We start from the raw sequence: 26,526 nt of genomic DNA on the forward strand, positions 1-26,526 counted from the left end.
CAAGACCTTTCTGAAGGGCACCTTCCTGCTCAGACCTCCGGTAAAGGAAGTGGTACCTCCGTGGGATTTGACATTAGTGCTTCAGACCTTGACAGCTTCCCCCTTTGAGCCTGCAGCTTCAATGGATCTCAAGTATTTGTCTTGGAAGATGGCCTTTCTCGTCACCATCACTTTGGCTAGAAGAGTTTCTGAAATTCAAGCCCTTTGTGTGAAACCACCGTATCTAACCTTCCACAAGGATAGAGTTTACCTCAGGACCAATCCCTCTTTTCTCCCTAAGGTTGCTTCCAAGTCAAATATCAATCAGTCCATTAACCTGCCAGTTTTCTTTCCCAATTATCAGAACAAAGGAGAATACAAACTACACCTTTTGGATGTGCATAGACAACTTTGATTTTATATTCACAGGACATCTGGTCATAGGCAATCCGACCAGTTGTTCATCTCCTTTGCCAAAATGAATTTGGGTAAATCGGTATCTAAAGTCACATTGTCTCGATGGATCTCGCAATATATTCTTTTGGCTTATGAAAGTTCTGGTAGGCGCGCACCTCAGGGAGTCTATGCCCACTCTACCTGATCTATGTCCACCTCTGCTGCCTTTAGATCCAGGGTATCCTTAGATGATATTTGTTCAGCTGCCACTTGGGCCTCATCTCATACCTTTATCAACCATTATAAACTGGATATTATCTCCAGAGGGAGAGCATCCTTTGGCTCTGCAGTGCTCCAGAACATCCTTCCATGATGGCTGCCAAAGGTTTAGGTAGCTGGGGACTCTGTCCCATAGGTTGCTACACAAATGAAGTTAGCTACTTCAGATTAAGAAGTTATGTACTCACCATAACGTTCCATCTGAGTAGATAAACTTCATTTGTTAGCAACTGTCCCCTCCTTCCCCCTGACCTTTGATTGTTCACATTTGTTGTCTTCAGAGATGGTCTTTGATATTGATCTATCTTTAGCAGTTGCTGTTTTAGGGGCAAACTTGATCTGAGGTCAGTCAGGGTTGGCAGGGGTTTATGGGTAGGGGAAGGAGCTAGGAGCTTGGATCTAAGCTGTTGAAAACTGCCGGCTCGGATCCAAAGTCGGATCCGATACCCATAGGTTGCTGACAAATGAAGTTTATCTACTCAGATGGAACGTTATGGTGAGTACATAACTTCTTATTTTACCACAGGGACAGCCCATTCTCGAGGAGCCCCAGGTGGTTTCCCTTAAGGAACAACAAGTAGTTTGCGAGCCCCGTCCGGAAAGCTCCACCGGAGAGGTCCCCTGCAAGCATACATGCAAGAGGAGGCACTTGGCTCCTCTCTGGAGTCCCTCATTGAGGGCACTGATTTGGATGATGTGGAAGGTTCCTCCAGATCACCTCCCAAAAAAGTTTGCGCCAGTAGGGAGGTTGGTCCACCCCAGAATCTTTCTCAGATGAATCGGTGTTCCTGGAGGCTTTTGTCATGGGCCCGTCTACTTCCTGGGTGTCCCCTCCCATGGATCTATTAGTGGACTTGGTCACCTTGCAGGCTTGGAAGGAACCGGACACTGTGGAACCAATCCCTAAATTCCCGGGCAAAATATTGAGCCCCCCCTGCAGACAGACTTGCTTGGAATAAAGGGTCCCCGGTAGATGCTATGGTGGTAGCAGCCACCACCAAGAAGGAACTTGCCCAGGAGAGTTCCTCCATCTATCCTCCTGACCGTAAGTCTAGGATGATGAATCATCTAGGGAAGCAGGTTTATGCGTCAGCGACCTTTTCTATCAGGGTGCTGAACTATCTGGACCATGTTACTCGACTACAGTGCAACCTGGTTAAGGAACTGGCTAAGTCTCCCCCAAAGTCCATGTTGCAGGAGGACAGGGCTACGTTCTCCATGAGATTGGCTAGATGACAGTGGTTTCAAATATGTCTATGCGACTCCTCTCATACTTGACCGAAGGAGCGACTAGGGCAGCTGGGTCCGGTGTGTCCATGAGGCGTAATGCCTGGCTCCGATTGTGTCATTTCACAGAGCCTTTCAAGGCATCTTTTGTGAATGCCCCGTATGACGGCTCTTCCCTCTTTGGTAAGACTTTCCATGACATCTTGGTCCATTGTAAGAAAGATGGGAAGACACTGTCTGCCACTGGAATCCACTTCACGAACCCTCAAAGATCCTTTTCCCAGAATCAGCAAGGGCAAAAGAATATGTGGTTCTGGAAGTCTCAGTATTCCCAGGACACTTAGGGCCCTTCTTCCCCTACAGGCAGAGGGAGACAGGACAGATGCCAGCCCAGAAGCAGAGGGGGTCTGAGGAATTTTGGGTCTTGAGAACCGTTCTTGGACAGGCCTGTGCAGCAACCCTTTGGGGTTGCCAGACTGCTTTGCTCTGGAGGCAGTCAGGGGTCACCTGTCGTTGCACCTGGCAGCTTGGGAGTCCATGCCATCAGACCATTGGGTGCTTCATATAATTTCCAGAGGCTATTCATTCCCATTTGTGGTTCTCCCTACACCTTACAAACACCTCTCAGACGTAGCACCCGTGCAAATGGAGGCAATAGTGCTAGAGGTTTCAAAGCTGCTAAAGAAACGAGCCATCAAACCCATCCCCCCAGATCAGTCTGGATTGGGCATCTACTCCAGGTTCTTTTTGGTGCCAAAAAAGACAGGGGACTTGAGGCACATTCTGAAACTGCCTACTCTGAACCTGTCAGCTGCCAAAGAGAAGTTCTGGATGGTCAACTTACAGTCCATCCTGCGGTACCTGCAAGAGAGTGACTGGATGTGCTTGTTCCACCTCCAAGATGCCTACTATCACATAAAAATGCACAGAAGCTCCAGGAGGTTTCTCCGCTTCTGGCTATGAGCCAATCATTATCAGTTTTGAGCCCTACCCTTTGGTCTCACCACAGCCCCCAGGGTATTCACCAAAGTGATGGCAGTAGTAGCGGCTCACCTGAGGCTACAGGGGATTCAGGTCTACCCTTACCTGGACAATTGGCTCCTTACTGCTCCCACCAAGCGTCTACTTTGTTGGATCAGGGACTACTTCCTATGTCTTGCACACTATCTAGGGATTACAAGCAACACAGCCAAATCTCTTCTGAACCCTGTCCAGCTTATAGAATACATAGGTGCATGGATAGACATGTTACAGACAAAAGTTTTCTTGACCTCAGCAAGAGTTCAAAATGTAAGGATGCATGTCATTTTCATTTACCAATCTCATCTTCCCTTAGCAGAGTCAGTTTTAATGGCCCTAGGACCTATGGCAGCGATGATAACTCTTCTACCATGTGCTCACTTAAACATGCGAGTACTACAGTGGAGTCTAGTGGTGCAATGGTCTTTATTGGATCTTCTGTTGTCGCACCCAATACACATAAGCAAAGTATGCAGGTCATCCCTTCAATGGTGGATGCAGTCTTTGGAAATCTTTGAAGGGTGACCTTTTGTTCCAGCCCCTACCCAAGCCACAGTGACCATGGAGGCTTCCCAGCTAGGGTGGGGGGGGGCATTGTCTGGGAAGGACAGTCCAAGGCATGTGGTCTCCGATCGAGACCAGTTTGCATATAAATGTTCTGGAGATGATTGTGGTCCTTTCAGCTTTGCAGGTCCTTCATGCCTTTCTACCTCTGGGAACCATTGCAATCCAGTCAGAAAACATGTCGGTGGTCTGGTATATCAACAAACAGGGAGGGACCAGATTTTACCCCCTTTGTCATGAGGTCATGAGAGTTTGGGAATGGGTGATCTCCACCGGTCGTTTTCTGGTAGCAATGCATATTCCAGGGTGGTCCAACATTCTGGCGGACAAATTGAGACGGAATATTCTAATGCCTTATTTCTGGCCTTCAGTACCGGAGCAGATCTTTCTAGAGTGGGGTTGGCCTTTCTACGATCTCTTCGCATCTCCTTCCAATGGGAAGTGCACTGAGTTCTTCGCTGTGAACCCCCCGCTGGGGGAATCCCCCAGCGATGCTCTAGTCCATGTTTGGCCTCCTGGTCTTCTTTATGCTTATCCCCTGTACCTCTTATTCTGAAGTTCCTACAGAAAGCTTGTTGATTGGGGAGCAAAGTGATCCTCATTGCCCCTTTTTGGCTTCACCAAGTATGGTTTCCTTTCCTTTGGTCTCATGTTCTACCTCCTCCTTGGATCTTGGATCCCATTCAGGATCTCATTTCTCACCCCTCGAGGGTCTGTCATTTGAATCTGGGCAGTCTGATGCTCATTGCTTGGCTGCTACAGTTCCCTTAATTGCTAGGCCTCCCAGGTTGTCTTCTTCAGTCAGGTCTATTCCAGTGGCAGCTCATAAGTCGTCCACCAGGAAGGTTTATTGCAGCAAATGAAAGCGTTTTTCCTTTTGGGCCTCTCAAAGGAGTTCAGATACTTTCTCGGCTCCCATTCCGGCTATCCTTGACTTTCTGGCAAATATTTTTCAACAAGGGTCTAGCTCGTCTATGGTCAAGGTTTAACTAGCCGCCATTTCTCATTTTCATGTTGATGAGAACTCTGCTTCTTTGGCCACTTCCAGATTGTGCAAAGCGTTTATCAAAGGTACCTTCCTCTTACATCCACCGGTCAAAGATCCCATCCCTGTGTTGGACCTTGCTATGGTTCTACAAGCATTGGTTGCCCCTCCATTTGAACCTGCAGCAACTGCAGATCTTAAGTTTTTGTCTTGGAAGACAGCCTTTTCAGTTGCTATCATCTCGCTAGGAGGGTTTCAGAACTTCAGGCGTTGTCTGTCAAGGTCCCATACATGGTTTTAAACAAGGACAGGGTTTCTCTTTGCAGCAATCCTCCTTTTCTCCCAAAAGTACCATCTGAGGTTAATATCAATCAAACTATCAATTTACCTGTTTTCTTTCCAAATTTTACAAACAAAATTGAATACAAGTTGCATTTGTTGGCTGTTCATAGACAGTTGCAGTTCTATTTACACAGGACCCAAGCTTTTCATAAATCTGACCAGTTGTTTGTGTCCTTTTCTAAACCTTTTTTGGGTAAACCAATTTCCAAGGTGACCTTTGCCAGGTGAATCTCTCTATGTAGCTTGCAGATCTACAAGGATAAAGGTTTGTCTCCTCCGGGTCAGGTTAGAGCTCACTCGACAAGGTCCATGGCTACTTCTGCGGCATTTTGGTCAAGAGTATCCTTAGACGACATTTGTTCTGCAGCTTCTTGGTCCTCATCTCATACCTTTATTTCTCACTATAAATTGGATTTGATTTCTCAAAGGAGAGCATCCTTTGGTTCTGCAGTGCTCCGGAATGTCCTTCTCTGAGGGCTACCCAGGTGTTTAGTTGCTGGGGATTCTGTCTCACAGGTTGAAGATCAAATAAAGTAAACTACTTCAAATAAAGAATTTTTGTACTCACCATAACGTTTTGTTTGAGTAGTTCTACTTCATTTGTCTTCAACCGTCCCTCCTGCCTTCCCCCTGGCCTTACCATATGTACAGCGTTCATAGCTGGCATTTTGTGTGTGTAAGGTGTTTTAGATCGGGTTGTTAGTGTAGGGTGCAGTGAACACAATCTGAGGGTTGGAAGGTAGTGGTGGTGTATTATGGGTAGGAGGAGGAGCTTGGAGCTCAGAGCAGATGCTTGTGAAGTTGCAGGCTCGGATCCATTACAGATCTAATACCCACAGGTTGAAGACAAATGAAGCAGAAATACTCAGATGAAACATTATGGTGAATACATAGCTTCTTAATTGTTTTATTATTATTTTTTTTTTTGTTAGCTTAGTTAGTCAGGGAGAGCAGGCAAGCATGTCAGCAGAGGAGTATGGCAAGCTGACAAGGAGCCATTTGGCTTGGATGTGCTGGGCTAAAGGAATGGTGCATGCCAACCTGACTAAATCAGACATGATTGCAGCTTTAGTCATAGCTGCATCACAGAATAGCAACAAGGAGGACTATCAGACTGGCCGTGGAGATGTACAACTCTCAGAAAATGGACAGCTCAACCTTTCCACAGAGTACTTAAAAATCCGTCTGGAGTTAGAGACTTGGGTTGGAGGCCAAACATTTGGTAACAGAAGCAGCAGAGAGACTGTGACATCTGGAGGCTGAGGAGAATGAGAGGCAGAGGCAACATGAAAAGGAGATGCTGACTCTTCAACAGAGTCATGGAGGTAATGGGGAATGGAGTAACCAAACCCCAGAAAGAACAAAGATCAGTAAATTACTTCCACAATTTACAGAGGGGGATAATTTTGATAGTTTCGTTCATATGTTTGAGAAGGTATGTAAACAGTATAATGTTGACCAAGGGTTTTTGGTACGGTTCCTGACCCCCTTGCTCCATAGGTTCATAGGTGTGTACTAGGCTAATGACCCTGGAGCCTTTACAAGCCAAGCCGAAAGAAGTGCCCCGGCATCGTGTTGCCCGACATTAGTTCCCAGTGTCTCTATCAGGTAGAGGCACTGGAGTGATCCCCAGGGTGAACTTTCTATTTCCCATCCACTCATCGAGATTTCTCTTGAAGAAGGCCAGTGAGGTGCTCTGCTTGACATGTATGGGAAGTCTATTCCAGAGCATGGGCAGTCTCTGGGTTATGAACCTGTCCCTCCAGCATGTTCTGTTGATTATGATAATGAGGTTGAGGTTTCTGGAGCATGTGGTGTGGAAGGATTAGGATTTCTTTAGCTGTAGCATTTCTACCGGAGCTGGGTCAGACATGACTTTGTAATTCAAGCAGAGATCACCTCTTAGTAAACGATATGAGACAGAGAATAGCTGGAGTTTTTTGAGTCTGTACATGTAGGACATGTGTTTAAGGCATAGGATCCTCTTTGTGAGATACTTTTGTGGCCTTTCCAGCTGTTGCATGTGTCTAGTGAGGTACATACCAAATGGGCCATTTTACTTGATGACTGGCCTAATGAGGGAAGAGTAGAGAGAAATGATGACCTCTTTCTTCCTGGATGCAAAACCATTGGTAATGAGATGTGCCACATAGAAGGACTATCTGACCACAGTGGCAATGTGGTGGTCGAAGGAGAGGTTGCTGTCAACCTGTGTCCCCAGATCTGTTATAAAGCCTTCAGTGTTCAGTGGGGTCCCATCAGTGTGGTAATTAGTGGGAACTGTGTTTTTCCCAAAGGGGATGACAATGCATTTTTTGACATTAAGCTTAAGGCCATGGTTTCAACACCAGTCATTGGTCTCAGTGAGGCCTTTCTGCAGGATGTCTACATCACTTGGGGAGTTAATAATGGCTCCCAGCTTGCAATCGTCTACGTACTTGGTCAGCCAGAGTCCCTCCGTGTTGGCTTGGACTTCTGAGAAGTAAATGCCAAACAGGAGAGGATCCAGGACCGATCCCTGTGGGAATCCACTCGTGACTGGTTGGCAGTCTGACTTGAAATCAGCAGATTTCACATTTTGGGTTCTTTCTGTGAGCCAATTTGCAACCCATCTAGTGATACAGGGGTTGATCCCTAGTTTGGTGAGTTTATCAGTAATTCCTGAGTGTGGAATGGTATGAAAGGCCTTGGCCAGATCAAGTTAGGCTGTATGAACTGCCTTGCCCTCATCCACAGCTCTGGTGACTGACTCAAAGAAGTCAACCAGGTTGAGGAGGCATGATTTACCTTTCACAAAACCAAATTACGTGGGATCTAGAGTATGGAGATTCCCTTTATCCTTGTTAATTAGGTCCATGAGGATGCACTCCATAGCCTTACATATCAGACTCGTCAGGCTAATGGGGAGATAATTCCCAGTGTTTGCAGTTGCTCCCCCATTATGGAGAGGGATGACTGTAGCAGTGCACCATTCAGTAAGGACAAAGCCTGACGTGAGGCTGTGATTGAACAGGGCATGCTGATTTGGTACAAGTTCACTTTGTAGTTCATGTAGAACACATCCAGGGGATATTGTCAGGTTCCATGGAAGCTGTATTCTTGGCCTTGGACAATACAGCTTTAACCTGTGCTGCAGTAATGCTGGGTGCCTGGCATTCCTCCAGTATTGTGATTGGTCCTTTGTAGGGGAGGGGTAAAGTTGGCACTGAATCTGTTGTCCAGTATGTTGGCAATATCTGTTTGCTTAGTATAGGAGGTACCATTGTGCAGTAACTCAGAGCAAACCTGGGTATTGCCATGGAGATTCTTGATATAACTATAGAAGGCTTTATGGTTGTTTTTAGTGTCTGCCACAATTCTGTCTTCATAGCTAGCTTTAGAGGTTTTGATGAGGTATCTCAACTTTTTGTTGAGCCTAATAAGGGTTTTTTCCAGTCTTGGGACTTCACCTTTTTCTGCAACAGTTTCTTCCTTCTGTTGTAGAGTTTATTAATGGTAGGGAACCACCATATTGGCTTCCATTTTTTTGGAGGAGAGCATCTTGGTTCTGTTGGGTATGGCTAGTTCCATGCATTTATGTACATGTTCATACAGAGCATTGGTGTATGATTCGGCAGTCATGCATCTATTTTCCATTGACATGGGCGCCGTGAAATTAGCCACCTCTGTTTTTAGGAGCCCAAAGTCAGCTTTGGAGAAGATTTTTATGATGGTTACCTTTGCGGGGGGTGTGGGTGAGATGTAGATTTCCATAGTGATTAGTTTGTGGTTGGATCTAACCAGGGAGGAATTGACTATTGTGTAGAGCAATGGTTATCCATGTTTGTAATAACCAAGTTAAGGATGTTGCTTCCTCTAGTGGGGGTAAAAATGAGTTGTTCCAGGGTATTGGAATTGATGAATTCCAGGAAGAGTTGGGCCTGTGTGTTGGTGCATGAGTAGTTTTTCCATTTGATGGAGGGGTAGTTGAAGTCACCTAGTATGAGAGTGTTGGGTTGGACCCTAATAGTTTCCCGGGTGCTTAGGAATGTGGAGTGAGAGTCTTGAGACATGGTTGGGGACCTACAACCTTAATTACCATCTTACCCACTGTTAGTTGTACCTGAAGTATCTCAGGTGCATTATGCTGGGCTACTAGTCTGGAGGTGTGCATATACTTTATGAATATGAAGACACCACCACCTTTGGAGCTTTGGTCCATATTCTGGGGCTGAAATGTGCTGAATGAGTTATAGCCTGGTAGTGCAGACGTGCTTTCTGCTGCTTTAAACCAGATCTCCATTACAGCACAAATGTCAAAGTTCTCCATTTTGAGGAGTGCTTCGAGCAAGTGCATCTTGAGATTTAGACTTTTAGTGTTGAGCAGCATGACCCTCAGATTGCATTTATTTATAGCTGTTATGGTGGTAATTTGGTCTTTGGACCATCGCATGAAAAAGGCAGTATATGGGTGGCAAGAGCCTTAGCCAGTCTCCGGAAACCCATGGGTGACAGATGCAGGCCATTTCTGGAAAATCATTAAGGTCTATCAGTCATGTCATCCCAAGCAGACAGATACTGGATCCCCTTAGAATGACACCAGAAACTTAGCCAATTGTTCAAGTCAATCATTTTCTGCCTATACTCCGGTATCATTCTGGACAACGGTAGGATGCTGCTCAGGGCTAGGGTCATACCTGCCTGGGCCATATAATCCAAGAGCTCCTCCATGTCTCTTTTCATGTAGTCCAGGGAAATGCATCTCAAGTCATTCACACCCACATGGACAGTGACAGAGTCATACTTGTACTTGTTGTGGAGTGACCTGGGTGTGTGTGTTATGTGTCGGATTCTGGCACCTGAAAGACAGCTGACTGTTACCTTCTCCTTATTCAGTCTAGTGAGTGGGACATCAATGTGCCTCACTATCGAGTCACCTGTGATTAGTGTGTTGGGCAAGCTGTTTTGCCTTAGGGGCTTAGGTTGAGGGGCACACTGTGTAGGTGAGCTGTGTGTGTGGTGCTTTGTGCTGTGTTGTGGTGGTCGAGTGTGTTTCTGCCTTGGAGGTCTCTCCTGGTTAGGTAGATTTCTATTGAGAGCCTCTGTGAAGGTGGGTGTATGGTTTGTGTTTTTATGTGAGAGCTGTGATTGTGGGTGTTCTGGAGGGCTATGTGTTGCATATGGTGTGGTACAGGTTTTGACCTTCTCTTGACCAGCTATTGCGGTATGGCTTAAGAGTGCATGGCTTACAATTTGGATATATAAGTGCATCTCTCACAAGTCGGGAGTGTTAGGAGGTAAGAAGAGAGGGTTGTCTGTGTACATGAGGCAGTTGCTACTCTACCTCAGAATGCCCAAGTTCACCAGCTTAATAGGAGAAAGCACAGGGACAGTATGATATCTATACAGTTAGGATGGCAGTAGTCTGGTATATCAACAAGCAAGGAGGAACTCATTCATACCCATTGTGCTGAATAGCCATGAGAGTGTGGCAGTGGGCAATGTCCTTCTGACACTTTCTGGTCACAACAGACATCCTGGGGACTACCAGTGTTCTGTTGGACAAACTGAGCAGGTCTGTTTTATTTATTTATGTATCTATTTTGCCTTATGAGTGGTCACTCAATGAATAAGTGGAAGCAATGATTTTCAGTCACTGGAGCTAGCATTGCTGCGCTCTTTTCACTGTCATCTAAACAACAAATGTGGCAGCAACTTTGCCCTAATGCCCCCACAGGGACAGTCACCAAGGGATGCATCTGGCTCAGCCACTTTTACCAGCTTCATGGATCCAACTGTCAAGCTTTTCCCTTTACCCATAATGCCCTATCGTCCTAGTACACATCAGATCTTGTTTACTGCCATATCGTTCAGACGTGACTCTCCTGCTATCAAGCTCCAGGGTGCATAGTAGATGTATTTTTCATCATGTTTTTTCATCAAATGTTAGTACTGTCCTTCTCTGTTTAGGCCTTCCTGCCTGTTAAAGGGTAAACTTCTAAGTAAAACTGTTGGTACCCAAAACTGTTGGTACCCTTTCTTCTTCCTTTTCCTACCCAATATAGGGTATTCTCTAGGACCATTGTTAATACCTTAAACTTTCTATTTATGTAAAAAAAATTACTTTCCTTTTCTTTGTGTTCCTTGGCAGTCAGCAAGATGTCCGGCAAGCTTACGGGCTTCAAAAAATGCACTTCGTATGGGCATAAGATCCACAATTCTGATACCCACAGGGAGTGCATTTACTGCTTGGGCGATGCCCATTTGAACATCCAATGTCCTAATTATGCAGGGTTTAATTCCAGAGCACTGAGTGATAGAAGTAAACGGGTCTATATTATAAACACGAATGCTCTAAACAGCTAATACATCTACATCGACACATAAAGGTCGATGTACAAAAAGAGCGAAATACGTAATAGGCGAAAATGAAAACACCAAATGTGTTTCGCCAACCAACAGCGCCATGCGGGTAAGCTCAAACTAACTAAATAAAATTAAATTAACACACGCTGCGCCCCCATATTCTCCCTACTTAAATATACCAACTCTGAGACTGCACTGCAGTGGGGAAAAGGATATAATGTGAGAGTGTTCAATCTCGCCGTTTGTTCTTACACCTGGGTTCGGAGCCGATCCTCGGCTCCGTGTCGGCCACTTGACAAAGCTCTGCATTGAGAAGAAGCTCGAGACCAACCTATCTCCCACAATTCCCCTCTGCCTTTACCTCAGATCTAGTTTGCCGCTGCAACGTTCGCATCATTTTTGATGAGCTCGGACCACCTGACAGCCAAGATTACTTTTATCTAACATTTTTAGATATTTTTTTCTCTAAGTTTACCTTTAAGTTTTGTGTGTGTGTGTGTGTAGTGAGTCAAGGGCTTTCTTCGAGTATGTATATATCTTTTATATATATATATATATATATATATATATATATATATATATATATATATATATATATATATATAATAAGTTAGTTCCCTCGGGGCCTACCCCACCCTCTAAACTTATAAGACTTATAGAACTTTTGTAAGTTATAAAACGTCTACTGGATTTGACATATTACCGGATTTGACTAATTTACTGGCTTTGACTTTATTGTTGGTACTGCTGTCCAATGACTTACTGTTATTATGTCTGAAAAAGCTAAGTCAGGCTTCAAACGGTGCCAATGTGGACAGAAAATGTCTGTCACAGACAACCATAGTTCCTGCGTCTACTCTCTTGGCCCTCTCCATCTGCAAGAAGACTGCTCCATTTGTCATTCTTTCAGTGGAAGGGTCATGACAGATAGGCGCAGGAAACTCATGGATAGAGGCCTTTTGAAGCCTGCTTTCCAAGAGGCTTTGGATGCATCGGACCAGACATCTAAATCCTCGAAGGAATCGAAGACGTCGAAGCCCATGTCATCGGCTCCGAGCTCTTCATTTAAAGTTCGCTCACCGGTTCCACAGACCTCGGGGCCGAGTATCGAACATTTGTCTGTTACCAAGCCTCGAGTCTTGGAACCGGTGACGGAGATCCCACCTCCTGTGCTCTTGAGGTTGGCTCCGTCTTCGATTCCTTCGATGCGTTCTTCTAGGCCCCTCTCCGACACCGATGTAGACCGCATGGTGCAGAAATTAATGGAGAATACGGCCTTGTCCAAACTCATCTCAGTCTCTTCCCAGTTGGTGTCGAGACTCGAAGGCCTTCCCTTATCTCCATCTGTTCCTCCTCCGAGACCTATCCAGTCCTCAGAGCTGGGAGAGGCTGATCTAATGATCATGGAACCCTCGGTGCCGGAACCATCTTTTTCTCGGTCGGCACCGTTCACCTCGACTCCGACGGACCCTTTACCGGAGTCTCGGAGCCGACGATCCATCCTTGGTTCGGGGACCGAGAGTCGGACCGATGTTTTGGTTCCGACTCTCCCTCTCGGTGCCTCGGCTCGGATCGACTCGGCTCCATCCTCGGGGTCGATACCCTCGGTCCCCATCTCGGGGATCCCTCCGCTTTCTTCGGAACCGAGGGATTCCTCGACTCGGGACCCGGGGGCCTTCGACCTCATGAGGAAGGTGTTGTCGACTCAGACAACTACTTCTGCAGATACAGCTTCTCCTTCCCATAAGGGTCCGTTATCCTCCTCTGCACCCACGGCTATGTCAAAGCGTCGAGCACCAGTGTCTCAGCCGCCCCCAGAGGGAGCCCCCTCTTCCTCGGAGGCTTCATCGGATGTCCCCCCCGAGGAAGTTCCGAGGAAAAGGTTGTGTAAGAGGAGACACTTGGATTCTCCACAAGAATCCTTGACATCGGACACTGACTTCGATGAGTCAGAAGGGTCCCCGAAATCACCCTCAGAGGATGTCTCCTTTTCTGACATCCTGGAGATCCTAAAACAGAGAGGTGATTGTCAAGCCCTACCCCCTTCTGAGGATGAGTCAGTCTTGCTGAAGGCATTCGGTGCTCGCCCTTCTTCCTCCTGGGTCACTCCGCCCTTTGATGAGTTGATGGAATTGATTGGTCGAAGGGCATGGGAGACACCTGACACAGTGGAGCCAGTCCCTAGAAAGCCTAATAAATATATTACTGCCCCTCAAGATAAGGCTTATCTCACAAAAGGAGTTCCAGTGGACGCTATGGTGGTGGCAGCGGCCACTAAAAAGGAGATTTCTGAATCTTCCTCATCTGTCCATCCGCCTAACAGAGATTCTAGGACTATGGACAGGTATGGGAAGCACATTTTTAGTTCAGCGGCTTTTTCCATGCGATCGCTGAACCATTTGACCCATTTCACACGGTTACAGAGGGATCTAATCAAAGAGTTGGGAGATACCCTCCAGGGTACTACAGATGCTGCTGTCTCAGAGAAAGTTACAGCACAACTCAATACCCTTACTTCTATTGTGAACTCATCCATGAGGCTCATTTCATATGCAGCCGAAGGATCAAGTAGGGCTGCGGCTTCAGCGATTGCTCTTCGTAGACAATCCTGGATGCGCTTATGTTCCTTTGCAGAAGCCTTCAAGTCTTCCTTTACTAACGCCCCATTTGACGGTGCCACTCTCTTTGGCCCTAAAGTAACGGAGACCCTTACCCGGTGTGAGCAAGAGGGAAAGACTCTGCCTGCTGTCGGAGTCCGTTTTTCCACCCCATCCAGACCGTACCCCAAAGGGCAACGTGGTGGAAAAATGTGGTTTCGAAAACCCCAAGGCTCTTTCCCAGGCACACAGGGTGATGCCCCCTCTAGAGGCAGAGGAGGGGGCAGAGGTGGAAGACGTCACCCTGGTGGCAGAGGGGGTCCGCAAAACCAAGGTGACAGGGATACACTCCCTGGGAAACCTTTCCAGCACTCCTGAGAGGAGGCCTGACTGTCCTGCTCTGGAGGCAGTCGGGGGTCGCTTAGCTTTATACCCTCAGGCCTGGCAAAGTATAACATCAGACAATTGGGTAAAAAGCATTGTTACCAGAGGTTACAAAATTCCGTTCCTATTACACCCATTTCCACAGAAAAGACTCCCAGATGTACCGCCCCATCTGTGAGACCCTGCAGCTATAGAAATTTCAAAGCTGCTAGAAAAAAGAGTCATCCAACCAGTCCCAGTGGACCAAAGAGGATTCGGAACTTACTCAAGGTTCTTTTTAGTTCCAAAAAAGACAGGGGACTGGAGGCCAATTCTGGACCTTAGCAAACTCAATACCATCGTCAAGAAAGAAAAGTTCTGGATGGTCACGCTTCAATCGATCCTTCCATTCTTACAGAAGGACGACTGGATGTGCTCAATAGATCTAAAGGATGCGTACTACCACATCAAAATGGCCAGAGCATCCAGGGATCACTTGCGCTTCCGGCTGGGAGCCAGTCACTTTCAGTTTCGAGCCCTGCCCTTTGGTCTGACCTCAGCCCCCAGGGTTTTCACCAAATGTATGGCAGTGGTAGCGTCTCACTTGAGACGCCTAGGAGTCCAGGTGTTTCCGTATCTGGACGACTGGCTCCTTACTGCCACCACCGAGCGTCGACTGATTCAGGCCAGGGATTACACACTAGAACTCTGCGTTCATCTCGGAATTTCCGTAAATTTCGAAATATCTGTATTACAGCCATCACAGCATATCTCATTCATAGGAGCAGAATTGGATACGCGTTGCTTGATTCTAAGGCTTCCTCCAGAAAGAATAGCCTCTCTACAAAATTATATATCTCTTCTCCTGTTGGCAAAAAAATCCCCAGCAAAACTGGTTCTGAAAGTTTTGGGTCTCATGGCAGCTTCCCTCATTGCAATACCCTTGGGAAGGCTGCACATGAGAGTTCTTCAATGGCTGCTATTTGCACAATGGTCATTCCAACAATTACCCCTGACACACGAAATTCGCATCACGAACATCTGCAAGTCACACCTGTCTTGGTGGCTTCAGACTTGCAATCTTTCCGGCGGCCGACCATTTGCATTACTCACGCCGACAGCTACGGTGACCACGGACGCTTCCCTGATAGGGTGGGGGGGGCATCTTTCAGGGACAGACAGTCCAAGGCGAATGGACCAAATTGGAGTACAATCTGCACATCAATGTTCTAGAGCTGAGGGCAGTGTTTCTAGCGTTGTAACACTTTTCTCCCCTTCTACCTCTAGGGACCATTGCAGTTCAGTCGGACAACATGTCCGTAGTCTGGTACATAAACAAGGGGGAACCAAGTCTTATCAACTATGCAGAGAGGCCATGAGAATTTGGCAATGGGCAGAGTCCACGGGTCGCTTTCTGATAGCAACGCATATCCCGGGGTCATCCAACGTCATAGCGGACAGGTTGAGCAGAGCCATCCTGTTACCTCATGAGTGGTCCCTCAAACGAACAATTGCGGACAAGATATTTCGCAAGTGGGGCCAGCCTTGCTGCGATCTGTTTGTGTCTCCAATGAACGCCAACTGCAGAAGCTACTTTGCCCTATTACCCCCTCCAGGGGAAGTCCCTAGGGATGCTCTGATTCACGATTGGCCCCCGGGCCTCCTGTACGCCTTCCCTCCTATTCCTCTGATTGCAAAATTTCTACAGAAAGCCAACAATCTGGAGAGGACAATAATCCTCATTGCCCCATTCTGGCCTTGTCAAATTTGGTTTCCCTTTCTTCGAGCACACCAAATTCTGGAACCCTGGATCCTGGACCCAGAGCCGGACCTACTGACCCACTTCTCAGGGGCTCCCCACCCGTCGCTTCTCTCCCTCAGACTAGCAGCTTGGCTGCTCCGCTTCCCTTCTTAGCCAGGTCTGATCTTCTTTCCCCTGCGGTTCAAAATATTCTAGTGGCTTCTCATAAGGCTTCCACTACAAAAATTTACTCTAGTAAGTGGAAGCGTTTTGTACACTGGGCAACTACACAACATTTGGATCCTGTAATAGCCCCACTGAATAGAGTCTTGGAGTTTCTATCCGTACTATTTCACCAAGGAGCTTCTCCTTCCACTTTGAGAGTTCAGTTGGCTGCCATTTCAAACTTTCATGTGGGAATAAATGGGGCGCCTATTATGGCTCATAGACTTTGTAAGGCCTTTCTAAAAGGGTCTTTCCATATCAGGCCACCAGTCAGAATTCCTACACCACCATGGAATTTGAACCTTCTATTGCCACAGCTAATGCTACCACCCTTTGAACCAGCCTCTTCCTGTTCTTTGAAGTTTTTGTCATGGAAAACCCTCTTTCTGGTAGCTATCACATCAGCCAGGCGGGTATCGGAACTTCAAGCTCTTTCCGTTAAATACCCATATTTGATCTTTCACCCTGATAGGGTATCTCTTCGCACTAATCCCTCCTTTCTTCCAAAAGTTTGCTCCGTCAATAACATTAATCAGTCCATTGAGCTCCCCACATTTTTCAAGAACCATTCCAATAAGTTGGAATATATGTTACACAAGTTGGATGTTCATAGACAACTCAGATTTTACTTGGATAGAACAAAGGATCACAGAAAAACAGATCAGCTCTTTATAGCCTTTGCAGACAGCAGAAAGGGCATGGCAGTTACGAAACGAACCCTTTCCAAATGGCTATCCAATTGTATTGTTTTTGTTTATACTGCTTCTGAGCAGAGTTTACCTATCAAACCCAAAGGACATTCTACTAGATCAATATCTACATCCCTGGCTCATGCGGCCCGCCTACCATTAGACACTATTTGTGCGTCTGCCACTTGGTCTAAACCACATACATTCATTACTCATTACAAAGTGGATAGGGTTTCCAGGGACAGGGCAACCTTTGGTTCCACTGTGCTCAGGAACGTTCTTCCGTGAGTTTCTCAAGATCACGGAGCTAGGGACGCTACCCAGGTGTAAGAACAAACGGCGAGATTGAACACTCTCAGATATAGAAGTTATGTCCTTACCATAACGTTCCATGTGGAGTGTTCATCTCGCCTTTGTTCTTACATTCCCACCCTCTCTCCCTCAGGAAGAACGTCCAGTTTAGGTGTCTGGTTTGGTTCTCCCGCTTCTGTTTCTCTCAGTTGTTACGGCTGTTTTTCAGCTATGCTTTAGCATGTGTGTTTCATTCCCGTTGGGTTCTGGTTTGTTTGCAAACTAGATCTGAGGTAAAGGCAGATGGGAATTGTGGGAGATAGGTTGGTCTCGAGCTTCTTCTCGATGCAGAGCTTTGTCAAGCGGCCGACACGGAGCCGAGGATCGGCTCCGAACCCAGGTGTAAGAACAAAGGCGAGATGAACACTCCACATGGAACGTTATGGTAAGGACATAACTTCTATTTTCCTCATCCCCATGATCGACCTGCTGGCCAAGCAAATACGTTCGGCGTTTTCATTTTCACAGATTACATATTTCGCTGTTTTTTTACATCGACCTTTATGTGTCGATGTAGATGCATTCGCTGTTTTGAGCTTTCATGTTTATAATATAGATCCAAGTAAACTAGTCTTGAAGGGTCTGTTGCCTTCTTCCTCTTCTTCCTTGTCTGCTGGGGCTCAAGCTCCTGATAAGAGGGAAGCCTGACTCAGCTCCAAAGAAGAAAGACTCCAGGAAATAGTCCCCTGACCATTCTTCCAGATCAGCTCTGATAATCGAGCCTGCAAATAAAATCTTAAAAATGTCAAATCCAATCTCCTCAGATCCTATCTTATCCAAGGCTAAGTCGCCTTGGACCTGGTCTCCGTGCTTCACACTGTTGCCAATATCTCCTCGTCTCCATTCCCCTTTCCAGCAAGATATGCTACGGAGTCTCTTAAGACCACCTTCATCCAGTTCCTCCCTTAGGTCCTCCAGGTACCTATCCAAAGCAGAGGTGAATAGAAAATTGAGGAAGTTCCTCAGAGCTCAGATTCAGATGGCGGTCATCCCGGCTCTGTCTCCCTCAGGTCCATGAGCCTGCTGTCCACCCATCCTGAAGTGATATCTCCTTCTCTTATTCGACCTGTGGTTTTGGAGCCCTTGGATCCAAGGTCTTTGAGTGTGTCCCCATGAGATTCCAAGATAGGCCGTTCTTCCACCCTGCTCATTTTCCCAAGTCACCTGGTTCCATCCCTATCGGAGCAGGATGACTCTTGGAGCTAAAGCATCGGTGCTAGCTGTGGGGGTTTAGGGTCAACTTCAATGCTGACAGAGCTGTCCATGCCCTTAGGAGCCTCAGCATTGGACAGCTCAAGTCAGACTCCATCCTCAAAACAGGAGTCTGTGGGGATTCAGGAGATACCTGTGGGGAGCAACAACACAGGTAGCCTCAGCTTGTGTAGCCATCTGCTGTTTCCTGTGGACCATCTGCCTTTGAGATAGTGGAGTAGGCCTCTTGGGAGAGAGCACATCCTTACCTCCCTCAGATCCTACTTGTGTTCTACCACTGAATTTGAGCTCTGAGCATGTCAGGTCTATACCACCCGAGCAGCCAACCTGATCAAGCCTTCAGTCAGTCCTTCGTTAGGACTCCCCTGTCACTTCTGTTACCTCACCAGACTATCCCATTGATGAGGTCCCTAGGAAGAGCGCATGTAAAATGAGACACCTAGATTCTCCTCAGGAATCTCTCAATGAGGACACTTTTCACTGAAGGGGGTGGCCCTAGATCTCCACCTGACAATGTCTCCTTTGGAGAGATCCTGGAACTTCTCAAGCAAAAAGGTGGATGGTCTTCCAAGCCCCCTTCACAGGAGGAATCAGTGTTTTTGGAGGCTTTCGGGTCTGGCTTGGCTATATTTTGGGTGGTCACACCAGCTGATGAGTCAATAGACCTAGTCTCATGCCATGCATGGAAGGAATTGTATACCATGGAGCCTATCCTCAGGTGATCAGATAAGTTTTTAACTTCTAAAAGGATTCAAAGGTTCAAAGAAACTTTATTGTCATTTAGGAGCACACAAGTGCAGCCTAAACAAAATTATGAGAGAAATGCAGTGCAAATAACATAGATACAGAGGTATTGGAGAATAACATAAGAAAGAAAATAACAGCACGTATGACATGCAAGAGGTAGTTCACATTGCATAAACACACTCAATACCCATTAGCCAATGATAAATAATAAATAAATAGCCACCACCAAACCCCTTCACTGTTAAGATAGAGAATAAATAGAGGCTAGTGAATATCAGCTGTTTAGTTACTGTATTGCACTTGTTAACCTTAGCCGTGACTGAGTATAGCCATCATATTGTATAATAGTAATACTGGTGGTAATTGCTCAGAGCAGCAAGATTAAATGAAAAAAAAGTGGCTTGAATGTATCAGGTATTATGGTTGGTGTTTGAGTTAATAAATCTCACAGTTGTAAGATACAAACTGCTCTTGAATCTGGTAGTCCTACAGTGGAAGCTGTGGTTCCTCCTTCCAGACGCAAGTTCTGAGAACCAGTTGTGGGCTGGATGGTTCAGATCAGCTAGTATTTTGTATGTTCTGTTTCTTGCTCTTTTAAATAAAAGCTCCTGAGTAGAAGGGAGGTTTGTGCCCAAGATTTTCTCAGCCACCCTCACCCCCTTGCTATGAGGTTGCCAGTGAGTATGCTCTCCATTGCTTCCCTGTAAAAAGTGGTAAAAGCAGACAGTGGGAGCCTGGCTTTTTTGAACTTTCTCAGGAGAGGTTATCTGAGATGTGAAGGGCCAGGAACTTGGTGGTTTTGACTTTCTCTGCTACCTCCCCTTTGATGGTGAGTGGCTGGTGAACTATTGCCTTTCTCCTGAAGTCCATAATCGTTTATTTGGTCTTATTAACTTTCAGGTCCAGATTGTTCCTGTCAGACCAGGCAATCAAAGTGTTCACCTTATCCCTGTAGTTATGTTCATCCCCACCACTAATGACACCCACGACTGTGGTATCATCCGCGAATTTTATAAAGCCCACTGGAACAAGGCAGTCCCCTGTGGATACCATGTTCATGGTGGCATCCAGTAAAGAAAGAACTCATGGATCAGTGCTCATTTGTCCATCCCCTAATAGGGAGTCTGGGTATTTGGACAGATTTGGCAAACTCGTTTATGCCTCAGTGACTTTTTCCCTGCAGTTGCTGAATTATCTGGAGCACTTTACCAGGTTACAAAGAGTTTTGACCAAGGAGCTTTCCAAATCTCTTTCTGGGTCCATGTCTGTGAAGGACCAAAAGAAAGTTTTTTCACAACTGGCCACCCTGCAGTCCATTTCCAACACTTCCATGAAGCTGATATCTCATGCTGCTGAAGGTACCTCAAGAGCGGCAGGTTCAGACATAACCATTAGGAGACATACCTCGATGTGCCTGTGCAATTTTGCAAAGCTCTTTAATTCTTCTTTCATCAGTGCTCCCTTTGATGGATCATCCTTGTTCAACCCCAGTGTGAAGGAAACACTCTCCAAAAGTGAGCAAGACAGAAAGACTTTATCTGCCTTTGGGATATATTTTTTTACCCCTCAGATATCCTTCTCTCAGGAGCAATGATGTGGTAAGAAGATGTGGATTTGCAAGTCCCAAGGTCCTTTCCAAGACTCACAAGGAGACGGTTCTTCCCATGAGGAACTCTCATGGAAGATGCCACCCTCACAGCAGAGGTAGCCCACCAAACTAGGGTTCAGGGATGCCTTCTCAAATAAACCCTACCAGTGCCCCTGAAAGTTTGCCTTGCTGCTGTACTCTGGAGGCAGTCGATGGTGCTTGTCTCTGAATTCAGAAGCCTAGGCATCCATCACAAGAGATACTTGGGTGCAGAGGATCACATCCAGAGGTTATTTCATACCATTTTCTCAACCCCACCCCCATGAAAATGAAAAAGATTCCCAATGTATCACAGAGTCAGAGAGGTAGCAGCCTTGAAAATGGAAATGCTGCTAGGAAAAAGAGTAATCCAAAAAAGATCCTCCCAGACCTGTTAGGATCTGGAACCTACTCAAGATTCTTTTTAATGCCAAAAAAAAAGACAAGGAATTTGAGCCCATCCTAGATCTCAGCAAGATAAAACCAGTATGTGAAATATTCAAAGTTCTAAAGGGTCATGGTTCATTCCATTTCACCCCGCTGCAAAAGGATGATTGGATATGCTCATTAGATTTTCAGGATGTATGCTATCATATCAGAATGAACAGGTGCTCCAGCAGATATCTGCACTTCTGGCTGGGGGCCCTTCATTACCAGTTCAGAGCACTGCCCTTTAACCACATCACAGCCCTTAGGGTATTCATCAAATGCACATTAGTGGTACCATCTCACCTGTAATTGCTGAGATTTGAGTGTTTCTGTATATAGACAACTGGCTCCTGACTGCTCTGACAAGTTATCTTCTTGTACAAGCAAGGGTCTACTTGCTCCAGTTATGTCACCATCTGGGCATCACAGTCAATTAAAAGAAGTCGTAGCTCACACCTACACAGAATCTGGAGTTCATAAGCACTTATCTAGACACAGTCAATCAGATAGTGTCACTTCCTCCAAGAAGAGTACAAACCCTCAGATCCCCAGGTCATAGAAGTGATCTTGCATTCTTCTCCTCCAGCACAACTAGTCTTGCAAGCCTTAGGTTCCATGACACAGCAATAATTCTGGTTCCATTACCTAGATTCACATGTGGATCCTGCAGTGGACTGTATCAGTATAGTGATCTATTCTTCAGCAACCCTTGTACACTCCAGTCAGGAGCACACATGTCTGCAAGGAAAACCTTCTTTGGTGGATCCATTCAGATGAAGTTTCTCAGGGTCTTCCATTTGCTCTCCCTCTACTGGTAGCCACAATGATCGCATGATCACAGACACTTCCCAGCTGGGGTGGGAGGGGGCATTTCTTTGGAAGGACAGTCCAAGGTATGTGATCCTCAGAAGCAGCCAATTCACTCATTAATGTCCTGGAAATGAGAGCAGTCCTAGTGCTGCTGGCTTTTCAAGATACTGTCCTGTCTGGGATTATTGCAGTTTAAATGGACAATATAAATATATGTCTGTAGTCTGTTACATCAACAAACAGGGGGGAACTAGATTTTATCTGCTATGTCGAGAGTGTAAAGAGGCAACGGGAGTATGGCAACAGGCAGTCTCTTCCAGCAGGTTTCTCATAGCAACGCACATACCGGAGAAAGCCAGTGTGCATGCAGACAAACTAAACCAGTCCATTCTGATGCCTCATGAGTAGTCTCCAAATATCAAAGTGGCAGAGAAGATTTTCCATAGATGGGGCCAGCCATGCTGCAATCTTTTCACTTCTCTGCACAACAACAAGTACAGCAGTTTTTTTTTTTGCCTTGGTCCATGCACCAAGGAAGTCACCAAGAGATTCTGTATTCCAAGGTTGGCCCTCTGGTCTCTTCTGTGCTTATCCCCCGTTACCACTAATCTCCAAATTTCTACAGAAAGCATACCGGGTGAAGAGCACAGTTAACCTCATTGCACATTTTTGACCTTGTCAAGTTTAGATGATGCCCCATCACCTGTATCCACCTTGGATACTCGATCCAAGTCCAGACTCTTGTCTCATCCAAGAATGAAACATCCGGATATCAATGTCCTCAAGTTGACCGCATGGTTTCTCCCCTTCCAGTGATAGCTAGACACTCCAGCCTTTCCTCCCCAGTCTACTGTATTCTCTTATCTTCTCAAAAGGTCTCTACTAGGAAGATTTACAGAAGTAAGTGGAAGAGATTTTCAAACTGAGCCCTTCAGAGAGATCTGGATCCCTTCTCTGCCCCAGTCTGCATGGTTCTTGAATTTCTGGCATCCATTTTTATCAGCATAGTGAGTTTTGCAACTCTGAAAGTAAATTTGGCAGCTATTTCTAATTTTATTTCAGGTGAAACTCAGTCCACTTTGGCTTATTCAGAGTTGTGAAAAGCTTTTCTTAAAGGCAACTGTCTGCTCAGACCTCTATTCAAGGACCCTACTCCTCCATTGGATTTGATTGTCATGCTAGAAGATTTGAATCAACCTCCATTTGAACTATCAGCAAAGATAGACCTTAAATTCTTGTCCTGGAAACTGATTTTGCTGGTCGCTGATTATTTGAATTCCTGGCCCTTTCCTCCAGATTTTTTATAAGGATAAGGTTTTTCTATACATGAACCCAGCTTTTTGTTTTTTTACCTAAGGTGGCTTCTGAATCCAACCTTAATCAGGTTATCAATCTGCCAAAATTTTCAAAAAAGGGTGAATACATGCTACATCTTTTGAAAGTGCACTGACAACTTAGGTTTTATCTTCACAGATTCAAAGATTTCAGGGAGACTGACCCATTATTTATATATTTTTTCCAAGAACAAATTGGAAAAAACATTGTCTAGAATGACTCTAGCTTAATTGTTGACTGACTACATATCGTTTTTTTACAAAGAAAGAGGGTTATCTTTGCATAAGCCCCACTAGCACATTCCACAAGGTATGTAGCCACTTCAACTACTTTTTGGTCAAGAACATCTATGGATGACATTTTTGTTGCTACCACTTGGTCCAGTGCTCATATTTTTATTGCTCATTACAAGTTACATTTGCTTTCCAGGAATAGGGCAACATTTGGTTCTGCTGTACTCTAGAATATCCTTCCATGAGGACCACTAAAGGTTTATCTAGCTAGGGATTCTTTCTCATCAGTTGAGGAATGAATGAAAATGACAGCATCGGATACAAAAGTTATGTACTCACCATAACAGTACATCTGTATTGCCCATTTTCATTCTTCCTCAATTTCCCTCTTCCATCCCCCTTCTCTCTCTTTCTAGTGAGACCTAAGTGATGCTCCTTTGGAAACTTATTTGTTCCCTGTTGGAGCTTCAGCCTCTTTTTCTATGCATCTATCATCCTTTTTATATCATTGTGGCATCATGCATATGTTGTTTGGGATAGCAAATTCAGTCTGACGTATGCTAGGACAATAAGGTATTATGAGTAAGGAAGGAGCTCGAGAGTTGGATCCGTGAATCTGGTAAAAGTGGCTGAGCTGGATCCAAGGTCAGATCTGAGACCCATAAGTTGAGGAAGAATTAAAATGGACAACACAGATGCATCATTATGGTGAGTATAAAGCTTTTGATCTGATGTTGTTGTCAGTTTTCATTCAATCCTCATCTGATGGATTTGGATCCAATCCTCGGATCCAACTCAGCCATTACTAAAGCTTGTGGTAACCAAAAATCTGTCAAGCTCCACCCTTACCCATTATGCAACAATCTTTTCGCAAAAGACGTGGTCAGGTTAGCTGTTGAGCTTTTACAGATAAGTGTTTTTTTCTCCATTAAAATCTCCTAAAACCTAATATTTCCTTATATTATCGGGTCCTTTCTTACCTTTCTTAACCCTTACTGTTACATGAATACTTCTTCAATTACCATAGTTGGTAATTTTCCTTCCCCCCTTTCCTTTTTCCATATTCTAGCCTTCAGTAATTATAATTCTGTCCTTTACCTTTCTACACTTTCATGTAGTCCTTTTGACCATTGTTGATAAAATCTTTCCTGTTTTTTTATATACATATATATATATATATATATATATATATATATATATATATATATATATATATGGTTTACCATGAAAATTACGAGCGAAGGTTCAGTGACCACGGGATGTCAAATTCTGGTTGGCTGAATCCCGTGTTGTTGAAACTTCAAGTGTGGGAGTTCCCGGTCACCGAATGTACTGTGCATTCGTGCATATATGGTCCATGTGATTAGTAGAGATCACGGCACAGTGCGGATTGGGAACTTTAACCTTTTCCACACTGTAGTGTGATCTCAGAGTTGGAATATATAATTTGCAGGAGGTGTGGGGGGCACAGCCCCCCCATGGGGGTGCAGGGGGGCTTGCCCCCCCCTGCAAAAAACATAAAGTTTAGTGTTGTGCAGTATGTTTGTACTGCTGACAACGTAATTCCTGTTCTGTCAGGTGCAGGAGAAACAATATGTAAATAATGCCAAATCAAATAAGCGGCATGTGATTCGGTATAGTGACTTGCTCAGTGTTCCATGGTCTGTGTTGTTTTTCATTGTATCGAACATTTTTTGCTTTGTTGGTTGCAATTTTGATAGTAAACATATATACATTTTATAATATATATATATATATATATATATATATATATATATATATATATATAAGGATTCACTTCAGAAGCTCGAAATACTGAAATGTCAAATTTCAGCATCTCGAGCCCAGGAAGTGAAATCCACAAAACAACGAAAACTAAAAACTGCGAAATTCAAAACCTCGTATACTGGAAGTTTTGAATTTCATATATATATATATATATATATATATATATATATATATGTGTGTGTATATATTATATATATATATATATATATATATATATATATATATATATATATATATATATATATATATATATCAATGAAAAAATAAGCCTTTCTTACTTAATCGTACTGTTTTTGTTGTTAGTATACTGAAAGAAGAAGGCCCATCTGGATTTAAGTGTGTCAAGTGTGAGCACAAGCTACTACTGTCAGATACCCATCAAGTCTGTAGTTCTCCTCAGGACCAGATACTCACCATCCATAGATCCAGTACCTCCTAGGGTGGCATCACCCATTTTGGAATGACACTGGTCCAAGTCCCTTTCTTTAGCTTCAGAGGAAGATATGGAAAGGCTGATGTGGAAATTCATCTCGGCACAGATTCAGATGGGTGTCTTGCCAGCTTCTAATCCTTCAGGTCAGGAGGCCCATCCATCAGCTACACCCCCACTTCATCCTCCTCCTCTGATCCCTTCAGTTGTTTCAGAGTCCCTGGATTTGAGCCTCCTGGGTCCGTCTGTCTGTGATCCAGACATAACTTTATCTTCAAATCCAAAGCTTACTCTGAGTGCTCTGGTTCAGGTTTCCTCTGATCCGGATGACTGTCAGGAGCTGAAACTTCCCTGTTGGGTCTGAGGTGTTGGAGTCGACTCTGAAGTTGTTGGAACCATCTCTGCCTTTCAGAGCCTTGGCACTGGATATCTCGGCTCTGGCTTCCTCCATGAGGAGATTGCTTTTGGAGCAAGGGTGCAGTCCTGAAACTTGCTTTCTTGGCACCAGGGTCTTCTCTGTGTCTGGGGCAATCGACTATTGCGGTTGTGAACAGCGTATTCTCTGTTCAGACAGGACGGATGGATCTGACCCCCTCGAATCTTCAACCTTCTCACCTGATGTCTCTCTGCTTAGAGCCTCATCATTCTTTACCACAGGGTCAGCCAGTCCGAGATCTCCAGACTTCCTAGCAGGGTATTACAGTTTGTTCCGATATCACCCCATAACATCCCACTGAGGAGGTCCCTAAGAAGAAGAAGAAGTGCAAGGGGAAGCACTTGGACTCTCCACAAGATTCAGTCACAGAGGATAT

This window comes from Protopterus annectens, chromosome 2.part0 (genome assembly GCF_019279795.1).
Source record: "Protopterus annectens isolate FY-2018-M chromosome 2.part0, PAN1.0, whole genome shotgun sequence".
In the NCBI taxonomy this organism is placed as follows: domain Eukaryota; kingdom Metazoa; phylum Chordata; order Ceratodontiformes; family Protopteridae; genus Protopterus; species Protopterus annectens.